The sequence below is a fragment of the Euprymna scolopes genome, chromosome 37 (assembly GCF_053919585.1).
Source record: "Euprymna scolopes isolate OS-2025 chromosome 37, ASM5391958v1, whole genome shotgun sequence".
Lineage (NCBI taxonomy): Eukaryota > Metazoa > Mollusca > Cephalopoda > Sepiida > Sepiolidae > Euprymna > Euprymna scolopes.
The window spans coordinates 59,785,960-59,798,925 of record NC_136518.1 but is presented as its reverse complement, the minus strand read 5'-3'; the positions used below and the strand labels follow the sequence as shown (position 1 = coordinate 59,798,925).

The following is a 12,966-nucleotide window of genomic DNA, read 5'->3' as shown; positions in this document are numbered from 1 at the left end:
ATGAGGATAATAGTCCACAGTAAATAAAAATGAATAAATACTCATCTCAATAATGAATTCTAATTAAATAATATATAAACAATTTTCAGATTATTTAATGTCGAATCCAGTAATTTTGGAAGAAGTTTTTATGCTTCAAGTTCTTTATATATTCAAATATTTGTTCATGATGCTTGGTTTTGTTTTGTCATGACAAATTGTTGTTTTTAACTTTGCAGAGCATGACTAAGTTTTACAAAGGGAAAGAGGAAAAACAGTAACATCAATGTTTGGTGCATTTTAGATCAAGAAAACAGTATCTTTAAACAGTCTGATTTGATAGCACCAGGACTCTCTGCATGGAGTTGCAGTCAGCAAATTCTAGACCCTGCCAGCAGGGTTACCCTAACGAATACTACAACTCTGGGCCAAAATGGACATGAGAGCAATGGCAACTAAGGTACAACTCCATATTCTCCATAGCTCCCAGAGGTTCACCACTAAATAAGTAAAAAGGAGCCACCCCACCCATGTTAAGAATGGCTTTCTAAATAATAAGGTTATTATTTAGAAAGCCATTCTTAACATGAGGAAAGGAGGGAGGCTGTTTCAATTTAATCAAAAGACATTGTAAAAATTCAACTAAACACGTTTTATTTTATATGAATTATTATAGGGACACTACCTGCCTTGTCACCGTTTTGTTGTCTACAGCAAAAGTAGCAGCAAACGCTAATGAAATTCAGTACCTAATCGTAACGTTAACCAATTGTACTTGTGAAGAATTGGTATTCAGAATCGGCGGGCTCTGGTTGGGCTCAGGGCCATCAAAGGAGATGGAGCAGGGCGCTACTCCTGCCACCTTCGGGGACGCCCCAAGCGTAGTGTCCGAAAAGGGCTCGAGTTCGGGTCTGGGGGCTGTCAACCCCAGTTCGAGATCGGTCGTAGCGGTGGTCGACCTGGGCAGTGAGAGCGTTAAGCGACCATGGATAACACCCGCAACCATGGTGGCGACGACCAGAGAAGAGGAGATAGCAGCATGGGAAAAAAGTATTATAATCGAAAAAATCCTAATCAGTCCCGGAAATGGCCAAAGGCTTTTATGATTTGACAGATATTAGGAAAAAAAAAAAAAATGCCAGACGACAGTTGAAAAAAAATAAAAACAAAAAATAAAAAACACACTATTGGTAAAGAAGAGAATGAACATTCAAACGATTTCATTACTTATGGAGTCAGTGCTGAGTATTGACAGACAATCTCTAGCCAATCCTGGAAATTGCCGAAGCAGTTTACAATTTAAAAGCCTAAAAAAAAAAATTAAAAAAAAAAAAAAATGTAATATGGAATTTGATAGTAAATTATGCGAAGAATTAAGTCAGCATTACAGTTAAAAGAAAACAGAAATAATCCCCACACTGATCCCTCATTTCCAGGCCGTTCTAGCATTTTAGAGCAGTTAACCAAAAATGTTTTTTTTCTGTGAGAGATAAATTTCTTGTGTTATATTTAGTGAAGGGGGGGGCTACTTATTTTGGTACTTGTACAGTTTAATCAAGACATTAAAAATGAAAATATCGAAAAAAAGTTATATTGTACGTATCCGTTTTGACATGAAGATCTCCGAAAAAAAAAAAAAATTCACTTAATTTGATCGAGTAGTTTTCTTTTTTTTACAGCGGAAAAAACACGTTTTTATGAGAGTTCGTTGAAGGCAGACATCTTGGATTTGTTATAAATTTTTGTTTGAATTTTAGAAACGACACGGGAGATAACTCCATGTAAAGCGCCGACACTCCCTCCCCATTTTTAATAAGTAGCTTTTCTTCCTAAAAATCGAACCTTTTGCTCGGTATCATAACAAATTGTTTTTTTTTTCGCTGTAAAAAAAAAAAAAAAAAAAAAAAAAACTACTTGATGGAATTAAGTGAATTTTTTTTCGGAGAACTTCATTCCATAACAGATACGTACAATTTAAACTTTTTTTTCGATATTTTCATTTTTTAATGTCTTGACTAAACTGTACAAGTACCCTAATTTTTCTTAAACAAAACATTCGAGTAAATGTAAGAAAAAAAAAAAAGGTATTTTGGTACTTATGCACTTTTGTTACCGTGCTGAAATAAAAACGTTATTTAGAAAGCCATTCTTAACATGTGGAGGGGAAGTGTTTTTATAATTATTCTTTACTTTAACAATTTAATAAAAAGACATCGTAAAACTTGAATTTAACTTGAAAAGACTATTTATTAAAAAAAAAAAAAAAAAAAAAAAATTAGCGGGGTAACATATTACATTAAATAAAGTAGTTGGGAAATAATTAAAAAACAAAACCCAACATTTTACGTCCCTCAGACGAATCAGTCTTTCTTCATGATTGCCGATCCATTGAGAAAAGTACATTTTGTATTGAGAAACACACTAGGTGTGTCAGAAATTTCGTGAAAAATATTGAATAATTCCACCTCATCTTTCTAAGCTTATAACTCCTCGAAAAATATAATTCAAGCCCTAATTTTTTTTTCAATTAAAAGAGCAAGGACGAAGGTTTCATAAAAAAAAAATGTGTTTTTGTATTAAAAAGGTTTTAAACTTCGGACTTTACAGGTAAATTTCTAAAAAAACACTACTTTTTTTTGTTTTAAATTTGAATATATTATTTATTGATCTTTTGTCTTCAATTTGTGAACTATAAAACTTTGGTGAGTAAATTAATCATTTACTTTTTAATAGACATTTCAAAATAGGGGAGGGGGGGCGTGAATAAAAAAAAAACGTTTGTCTAAAATATTTTATTCGGTTTATTGGAAAGAGCATAAAATTTCACATTGACACTGAAAATATCGTAAAAATTGAATCAATAGAAAAATTTTGATAGATTTTTAAAGTTTAAAAATTGAAAAATACTGAGCTCGTAAATTTCAATTAATTTCATTACTGTTTTTTTTTTTTTTTAATAAAAACAAATATAACAACTTGGTATTATTATACAAACACCGTGACAGCGAATTAGTAAAATCTTTTACGTAGTATTCTGTTACGTTTCGGTGTGCTGAACACGAATCTGAAAACTGGGTTAGGGTTAGGGTTAGGGTACATTTTTTTCTACTAATTCGCTGTCACGGTATTTGTATAAATTTACCGAGTTTTTTATATTTTATTCGCAGTTTCGTGTTAGGGGTGTCAAAAATTCCTACAAAAATTCTGATACACCTAGAAATACACACTTAAATTATGTAAATATTAAAGAATTAGAATTTAGCCAAAATGGCCGTCCAATTCGAGCCATATTATAATAACTTTACCTAATGTTTACATATTTAAAATGTTTATTTCTTAATACAAAATGTATTTTTCTCAATAGATTTTAACTCGAAAAGATTTCTCATATAATATAATATAAAAAAAAAAAAAATCAACAAATGTTAATGCCTAAACAATAACACCGTGATTTAGTGATTTTGCCCAAACAAACAACAACACCGGTTGTTGTAGGAAGAACTTGTTTAGTAATAATAATTAAATAATAAAATAAATAAATAAATAATTGATACTTGTGCATTTTTGGTACCGTGCTGAAATAATGACATTATTTTGAAAGCTATTCTTAACATGGTGAGGGGGAGGGTATTTTGTAGCTATTCTGTGCTTCCACCTAACAATTTAATAATATAAAAAGATATCGTGACACTTGAATTTAACCTGAAAACTATTTTAAAATAAAAAAAAATAAAAAATAATAAAAGGTGAAATACACATTCTATTAAAAAAAAAAACCTTTGGATATAAACTGAAATCGTAATAAAATCAAACTTCATGAGGAAACCCCTTGATCATTCAAACAAACTGACGTAGAATAATACTAAAAAAAAAAACTGAGTCAGCTTAACACAAATAATTTTTTTAAAATACAAAAAAAAAATGTAAAACATGGCAAATCTAAAACTATGTAACTCACCTATTTTCGTGTTCTTCCGTGAAATTAAAATGTGTATGAAAGATATTTAAACATAAAAAGCCGAAAAGCAAATGATTAACACGTTACGAACTGCACGAGGTTTGAACGTAAATAATGAAAAAGGCAAGTCAAAACAAGCGCGCGTTGCTAAGGAAGTTCACGGCCTAGCAACCAGCATATTCACCAAGGGAGATAACTCTTACCAGAAAAGAAAAATAGAATTGCCTCCCTTGATGATTTGAACGCAGGCAAATTACTCGGCTTCTTTTATTAATATTTCGAAGCACAGTGCTCAAAACAACAAATAAATATGATTACATTGAAACGGTTGGCTTCTGAAATAGCCACAAGATTTAAACAACTAATTCCGTCCGATTTTTCCGGTGACAAGGCAAATGGATTCCCTGTCTTAATTTGATATTTAATCTTTGTGTATTATTTTCCAAATACTATTTTTTTTTATTATTATTAAATTGCCTTTTAAAAGTTTGGCAATATTCTATATTAAATACGTTGTTGTTGTTGTCATCATCATCATCATCATCATCATCATCATCATCATCATTATTTATAATGCACTTACTGATCCGCACTATTTTTTTAATCGTCTTTCCAAAATTAATTAAAGTTTTATGATATGTTTTATCCAATTGTAAGGTTAAAGTACAGAATAGGTACAAATCACCCTCCCCTCCATATGTTAAGAATGGCTTTTTAAATAATAACGTTATTATTTCAGTCAGCACGGATCAAGAAGTGCATGAGTACAACAGCATGATCATAATAGTAGTAGTAGTAGTAGTAGTAGTATAAAGTTGGACTCTATTTGTCCAGCAGTTGTTTATTGTCTAATGACAATGAACAAGACCTGAAAAAAGGTAAAGACAAAACTGCTAAAATTACAGAATAATAATCCTCTATCTCCCCACCACCAAGTTTTTGCGTATTTGTCGATGCTAATGTTAGATTGAACAAGCCCAAAGTCTGTCAAAACAACAACAACAGCAAAGGGGGACAGGAATCTGTATGAGTACATGAGAAAACATTATGTTGAGTGGACCTCGTTGAGATGTGACACAGGATTACTGTGGGTTTTCAATTGTTAGGACGCGGTCGTTGAACTATTTCAGTGTAGTTTTAACGCAGTCTGATTTCCTTGGCGTGTGTACACTGGGTGGGGAGGGCTGGGTTGTTGGCTGACTGGAAGGCCCTATATTCTGAGGTCAGCTTGATGATACGGGGGGTATCCGGAATTACATGCTATCAACAGTTGGTTGAGTGATGTCCGGCATTGCTAGCTTACTATGTGGGATTCGGGGTGGTATGTCCAGTGAGAGCATCGGTTCGGTAGGATATACAGGAATAATAGGGGCCTTCGGCTCTGTGACTTTGGGTGATGTTGTGGTGTTGTCATGTGTAATGGTTGTTGGTGTCCTGGTGAGGGCAGCATGGCACAATCTAAGGTCATCTGTGATTGTAAGCCTTGGGGGATGGAGTTGCACTGGAATATACTTTCGCAGGAATTTTCTGCTCCAACATGTCACTCGCCCAGATCCCTGGTTTTGAATGTGCACATAATCACCAGTGGAGACTTTGCATATGTTTCAATAGCCTCTCAGCACAGCACATGTGCCGGTTTCATGCTTGTTAAGTACGGTGCCACATGTTATGTGCTTGATAATTTCCATATATAATCGATGTAAAGTCGTGAATGGGATGACCAAAGATACACATGGCTGGTGACAGTTTGGTATCTCCATCTGCCATATTTCTTTTCTACAACATAGCATGTTGGAATGAATCTGTATCGATGATTCCAGTGGGGTCTGTGTTGTCAGTGAGAAGGCGATTTACAGTCTTGACACCAATCTCCACTCCAAAATTGCTGTAGGGAAATGCTACCGAGGATAACTTGTGGTGAATAAGTTATCCTCGGTATATTTCTATGAGAAATTGCCTACTTAGCGGTAAACTCTGGTCCACCATTGGAAGCTAACTAAATAGATATGCCATAGGTAACAAAGATCCATCTTAGGCAGGAGATAAGTTTTTGGGCACAACCTGAGGTCTCTCAACTATAGGCCAGTTAGAATAGCAGTCCACCACAACTAGGTAATGGTGTCCTTGTGCGGTAGGGAAACCAGGAGCAATTAGACCGAGATTAACACAGGCTTTTCTGCTCAGGAATAGTTTATCTGATGATGGGGTGATATACGTCATTTGTCTCGTTTCGACCAGTTGTTCATGTCGATTTCTGATAGAGGCACAGTAAAATAGCTCCTAATATTTTGATGCCTCTGTTAGTAGCAGTATGCATACGCATTGTTACTGGGATCAGGTCTGATTCAAATAGCCTAAGGCAGTGGACCAGTTTGAAACCAGCAAAGCAACTTTGACAGTCAGTGTTGGCCATGGCTGGCATACTAATGACCACAGAACATGCCGGTAAGTCAATGCCCAGGGCTGTGCAATCTCCAGGAAGAGCCTCTACCATCAGATTTATGAATGATTGAAGTTTGGAGTTCTGCTTGATCCAATGTTGGAAAGACTGTTATATACATGGTGATCGAGTCGTATGCTGGTTTGTTACTCTCCATGTCAGCCACTGTTGATGCTGTGGGTTTTACTTTAAAATGAGCCATCATTGACGTTACATAGAGAGTTAAAAGCAGCATTCTCTTTCGTGGGCTTTTCAGGTTGTGTTCGTCGAGTAAAATTAGGGGCTCCTTTACTGCGGCACATGTTTTCAAAGTGTTTGTCTCGATGACAGTGTTCACATTTGTGTCCAAAGGCTATGCATTCAGTTCTGTGGTTATGTGCAGTGCTTTTTGTGCCATGACCGGATTTACCACAGTCGGAACATGGTTCTTGTTCGTTCTCATCAAGTTGGTGCTTAGTTCTCTGCTATGATGTCCGTGCAGCTTCCACTGAATACATATTTAACAATTTTGAGGCAGATTACTTACCATCCTCTTTAGCCTCAATGAATTGAAATACCTCTTCTAATGACATGTCCTGATTTGTATTTTCCAAGAGGTCTACTTGAATATCAGGATCCGTGATCCCTCAGCTCAGCACATCGCGTATGATGGTGTCAGTGTAGTTCACATTGTAGTTACTGCTGAGGTATGTGATTAGAAGAAATGTTTCAATTTGTAATATATATTTAAAATTATAAATATATAAATACATTGTTTCTTATAAAACAAAACATATTTTCTCTTAACTCTGGCACTAACCATATGTCCGTGAACATTATTTGATTTTATTATTTTTTTTATTACTAAATTAATATTAGCAAAATAAAAAAAAAATGTGTGAAAATCAGAAAACTAATTACCGACATATTCCAGAAAAAAAAAAAAAATTTGATACACAAAATTTAAAAAATAAATCAGTCTTTGCAAAATAATCCGTACAAACCGTACGTACATTAATATTTACAAAATAAAATGAAAAAAATTTGCATCAATCAAACAAAGTAAAATGGTTAATTCATTTGGAAATGATTCGGAACTAATTGATGAATTTTCGCAGCCATTTTGGAAGCAAACGGCTTTAATACAAGCATAAATGTTTTTTTTTTACAAGGTAGTCACCACTTATCAAGGCCCGGAAGCCACTCGGGGATAAGGGTTATTGCGTGTACAGTAATCAATGGGATAGTATCGTAGTAACCGTTAGTATTCGAGATTTGATAAAGTGTCTTACTTAAGGGGGTGATTCATTCAGGAATTTGTTTATGTTGGATTTGAAGACATCCAGGTTGTAGTCAGGTGGGAAACAAGCGAACAGAAGAGCGTTCTACAGGCGTGCACTTCTAAGAAAAACGCTTTGTTCATGGAATCTACGTTTTTCTTAATATCTGCTAAGCCTGATGAAGAATTTATTAAAATATAAGGATTAATTATGGTTTCAAAGGACCTCCCTCCCCCCAAAAAATAAGCAAATGTTAATACTATTTATATTTATTGCAGTTTTTTAATTTATATATTTTTTATTTGATTGTTTTATTTAGTAAAAGATTTTCTCGTCCGTGCATGTGTACTCATTATATCTAGCAAGTTGATTTTAAATATAGCATATGTGGAGAAAATAGAGAAGGCTTACTGCAAAAAATGTGCTCGTGTCTGTCTGTCTGTCCTGCGGGTAGAGAAGGAAAAAATTATGATTTCAAAGACCCCCCAAAATAAGCAAAATACAAGAAACAACTTCCGTTCTGCACCGGTTGATTTTCGATTCCTGTAAACAAACAGATAAAAAACCGAGTTGTTTGGTTTTTTGTCTCAAGGTCGATTTTTGATATAAGGAAAGGTTTAAATAATATATTGTACCTAACATATGGTACTGATTTCAAAAGTTAAAAAGAAAAGATGACTGTTTGCCATCAGCTAGAAATGAAACCGAAACATTTAGCATTCCAGCCATATGCTCTGCTGTTTGAGCCATCGGCAGATAGATGAGAAAGATTAACATTAAACCATTTCAAACTACGAATGAATTTGCGCATGCGCAAAAGTAATAGAAATATGTCGGCAACTTGAAATGAACATTTTGCATTAGTTGTGACCAATTTATGGCTTGTTCTATTACTGGTTAAAGTGATGTGTCTGATCCCATCTAACTGGAAGCTCTGTACGTGTTGTATCCATGCAGTCTTTTGCAATCTGATCTTTATTCTCAGAACAGAAGAAATTCAATTTTGCATACGTGTTTGACCTTTTCAGATTTCTAAGGCCATTCTGAACTGATTTGATGGCCATTACAATGAAGGCTTGAGTGCATACAAGTTTGCGACGTCTCTATACTTATGGATACCCTTGAAAGTTGCTTCACTCGAACTGGAGGCCTGGCCACAAAAGCATACATGAAAGTCTGTTCAGACAACCCTACAAACAGAATAGCCAGCTTCTTTAATGCTGCCAATAGTTTCCAAGTAATAAAATGTTCACATGCTGTGGCATGATCTATCAGGAGAGCCCTGTACAGTGCAGCGTTCAGTTGCTCTACATTGGCCTTATCTTTCTGTTTAGCTGGTGGTAAAAATTCAGAGCACATCCCGTTGATGGAAGAAGAATGAACAATACGACCTGCTTAACCTCACACAAGTGATAGGTTAGCTCTGTTCTTTAAACCTGGATTTTACATGGATTCGTCAAGCGCAGGGATGAATTTCAAGTCGTCGAACTTTGCATCTTCTATTACTTCTATTAATAAAATGAAAAAAAAGAAATGAAGAAAATATTTTGTAGTAATGAGTGTTGTAAACGCCCCCAAAAATCAAAAGTTCGACTTGAATTGTATTAATAATTCTCCAAAACACATGCATCTTGTCAGCTGAATAACCTCATACAAACGACATCAGCTCAATGTTTTCTCATTTTCTCTCACTAAGCACTTGACATAGATTGAACGGTAGATTTGTATAATGAGATCTTTTATTTTTGCTAACTGAAAAACACGAATCCAACCTGACGTAAAGACCCTCTATTTTATAAGAGCACTGCAAGTCAACTGACTGCCTTGAATGCCCAACCCCAACTGTTCCTTCACTAGTCTGACGCTAACTGTCTCACCTTTCTGTCTCCTGAAATCTTTCTGACCCTTACTGATTCCAGCTCTTGAGAGTGGTCACCATTCGACCACCCATGTGTATTATTAGAGATATTCACTAGAAATAACAGACACATAGTCCTAATTCAAAGAGGCTTATCTCAATTTTACCGTTTTGCCAGGAGAAAAGTTCCAACCCTATTTATCTCAACCAGAATTTGCCCATGCAAAACAATGCTCATTTACATAAGTAAACTCTTCCAATGAATGACAAGTGATGCGACCCTTACTCTTTTATCTCGTAGACTTACATGATGGCGACAACTAGACGATTGGTTACAACGGTTGAAACTGTGCAGAATTTGATTTTTTAAAATGATAGCTCAACAAAAATTTAAGATTGGATTTGAAAACGACCATGTTGTATATGCTTTCTTTTTCTTTGTGGACTGTTATCCTTATGTTCACCACATTTTGGCCAAATAATCCTCTGGCCTTCTTCAGATTATTAACAGTGATGGTTGGTTGGTTGTTTTGTTTTACGGCATATCAACCCTTTTCAGGTTATTTAATGCCGAATCTGGTGATTTTGAAGAACGATTTTTTAATATAGTATATTTGTTTTTTAAGTCGTATTCTATTTAACCCATAGTTGGGACCCTAACAGGTACTACCACTCCGGGTTAGAGTGGACCTGGGAGCAATGCCAATTAAAGGGTAGCTCTACACTCCCTAAGGCCTGCAAGCTGGGGCCTCACCATCGGATATAGTTTAAGGTCATATCCAGGACCTAACAGTGATGGGATAGGAATGCTGAGTTTTGTAACTATTATCCTTATGTTCACCACATTTTGGCCAAATAATCCTCTGGCCTTCTTCAGGTTATTAACAGCGATGGGATAGGAATGCTGAGTCTTGTAACTGTATCCCTAGTAATTACTGCCTTCCATAGTTGTTAATTTATTTATTTAATTTTCGATTTTTTTTTTCAAAGTATTCCAATAAAAGAATAATATATAAGGCCATGTTGTAGTCAGATGGACAGCAGCCCCGTGGTTCTGCAGATGTGTATTTCTTGGAAAGAAACTTTGCTCATGAAAGTTCCATTTAGTTTTATGTGCACAGAGGAAGAGAGGAAAATTATTTACAGCGATTGTAGCTAGACGAATTTTTGTCATGAATGATTTACAGGTTTGAATCATAGATTTGAGCTCAGTCGAGCACCTACAATGAAAATAATTTCGGAGCAGAGAAAGGCTAACAAGATTTTTTTCCTGTGAGAAAAGGGGATGCATAGACGTGAAGACATCATCTTCCACTAGATTACGAAGTTGATTTTATATGTTGTCAAGGTAAGAAAGAGTACTCTGAATGGCCACTCCTCAGATGTGGCAGCAGTACCTCAGCTTGCACCGGATTTAACTCTTATACAAGTAGAGAATTGTATCAGGAGTCAGGTACTTTCTCGAGTGGTAGAATGATGCAAAACCATTTTTCCATCGACTTGATCAACAGCTTTGATGTGAGTTTTCCATCCTCAATGAGAGCTGTTCAAGTTACCAATGTAACAGAAAGAATGATTGCATCGATCGGTCATATGAAATGGGATGCAATAAGTAGCTTTCCTTTAAACACGATTCAAAGGATTAATCTTGGTTGAGCAGCTTTCATGAAATTAGATAGAGACTAACAACGTCGCTTCTGTAAAAAATTAAAGAGATTACCTACCACTAGATTTTAATGTTGATTTTGAACCCTGCCTGAGTTGTGAAAAGTGCTATTGGCTGTGCATCTCAGATTCGGCACACAGTAATCCATCTTAGAATGTATCTGATCTTATACAGGTAGAGGATTGCATCAGGAGTCAGGTACTTTCTCGAGTGGTAGAATGATGCAAAACCATTTTTCCATCGACTTGAGCAACAGATTTGATGTGAGTCTTCCATTTCAAGTCTGCGACAAAAGTTAGTTCCATGAACATGTAAAAGCTAAAAATATGGGCCAACCAACAACATGTTTAGTATTGTTTAGATGAATTCACCCAGTCTGTACAATGAGTAAAACTGTATAGACTGGTTAAAAAGAGGATCACTCCACTGTGATCAGGGGAGACTGGAAGAATGTTTTGTGAAGTAGGAATAAGAACCATTTTTTGCCAACAAGTTTATTTATCCCATTAGCATAGAAATCCGGATTTCTGGAAGTGACAAAGTCATTGAAGGCTGATTCAGCATCATCTCAGCTTTTGAAGCATTTTTTGCGCAAGAAGTGGTCGCGATGCTTAAAAAAGTGATTATCGGTGGGGAAGAGGTACAATGAATAAAGCTGTACAGACTGGCTAAAAAGAGAATCACTCCATTGTGATCAGGAAAAACTGGAGAGAATGATTTGCGAATCAGGAATAGTAACCAAAAGAATTGGACAGGTCATATATGACATAGAAGGAAACAGATTTCCGTGCAAAGGAGCTGCTAAAAACAGCCTATCCTGCCTTGACAGAGTACAAAATAGACTTCGTGGCTTAGTGGGGGATGCCCTTTTCTCTACCCTGCAACCTCTCTCCCACAGAAGAGACGTTGCGAGCCTATCCTTGTTTTATTGTTATTTCCATGGCAGGTGCTCGTCTGAACTCCAATCTCTGGTCCCCCCTCGCCAATCTTTCACGAAAAACACCCGTCTAGCTGAATCCACTGTGAAAAATTTTCCCCCACTCTTTATCTGTGCCTAAATCAAAACGTGGATTCCATGAACAAAGCTTCTTTCTTAGAACTGCACGCCTGTGGAACTCTGTTCCGTTTGCCTGCTTCCCACCTGACTACAACTTGGATGTGTTCAAGTCCAACGTTAACAAATTCCTAATGAACCGCCCCCTTAAGTAAACACTTCATCAAATCTCCACACTAACGTAATGTACTTGCAATAACTCTTATCCCTGAGTGGCTTCCGGGCCTTGATAAGTGGTGACCACTGTGTAAAAAAAAAAAAAAAAAAAAAAAAAAAAAATTGAGAGCCAGACACACCACAAAGGTCACGGAAAATACAGATGAGATTCCAATGGAAGTCCTTTATGACGCATTTGAAATTCCTGTCCTTATGTCAGCCTTCTCCAGTGGGAGTGTCCCCAAACTCCAGGCCAGGAGTACTAGTGTGTCAAATGTCACTATAGTAAGGAGGATTGAGTAATAAAAGAAGGGAGTAGTCAAGATCCTAAAAAAGGGAAGATATTGAAGCTAAATGTCACAGGAAAATTTAGTTTAAAGGGAGGTGATATGATCAATGTGAATACATCCGGGTCTTTCCACCTTACAAGATTATGATTGGTTGGTTAAGCCATCAATACCGAATGGTAGAGCCACCTAAGAGGATGTTGAAAGGCACGCAAACCTCATGCTAGGAACACTAGACATTTATTCAGTACAAACTTTCACAAAACAACTCAACTAGCTACACCCATTATCAACGATTTCCCCCACTCT

At 36.0% G+C, this 12,966-nt stretch overlaps 1 protein-coding gene across 3 annotated transcripts in view; it reads right to left on the bottom strand.

Annotated features, from left to right (window-relative positions):
- LOC145261207 (cilia- and flagella-associated protein 74-like) overlaps nt 1–4,122 on the bottom strand; it is a 2,330,915-nt gene extending 2,326,793 nt beyond the window's left edge. For all 3 annotated transcript variants that reach the window (XM_080119545.1, XM_080119548.1, XM_080119547.1), the window contains exon 1: nt 3,938–4,122. The gene's annotated coding sequence lies outside the window, so the exon portion shown is untranslated. The remainder of the gene's footprint in view (nt 1–3,937) is intronic.
- Between the last annotated feature and the right edge of the window lie 8,844 nt (nt 4,123–12,966).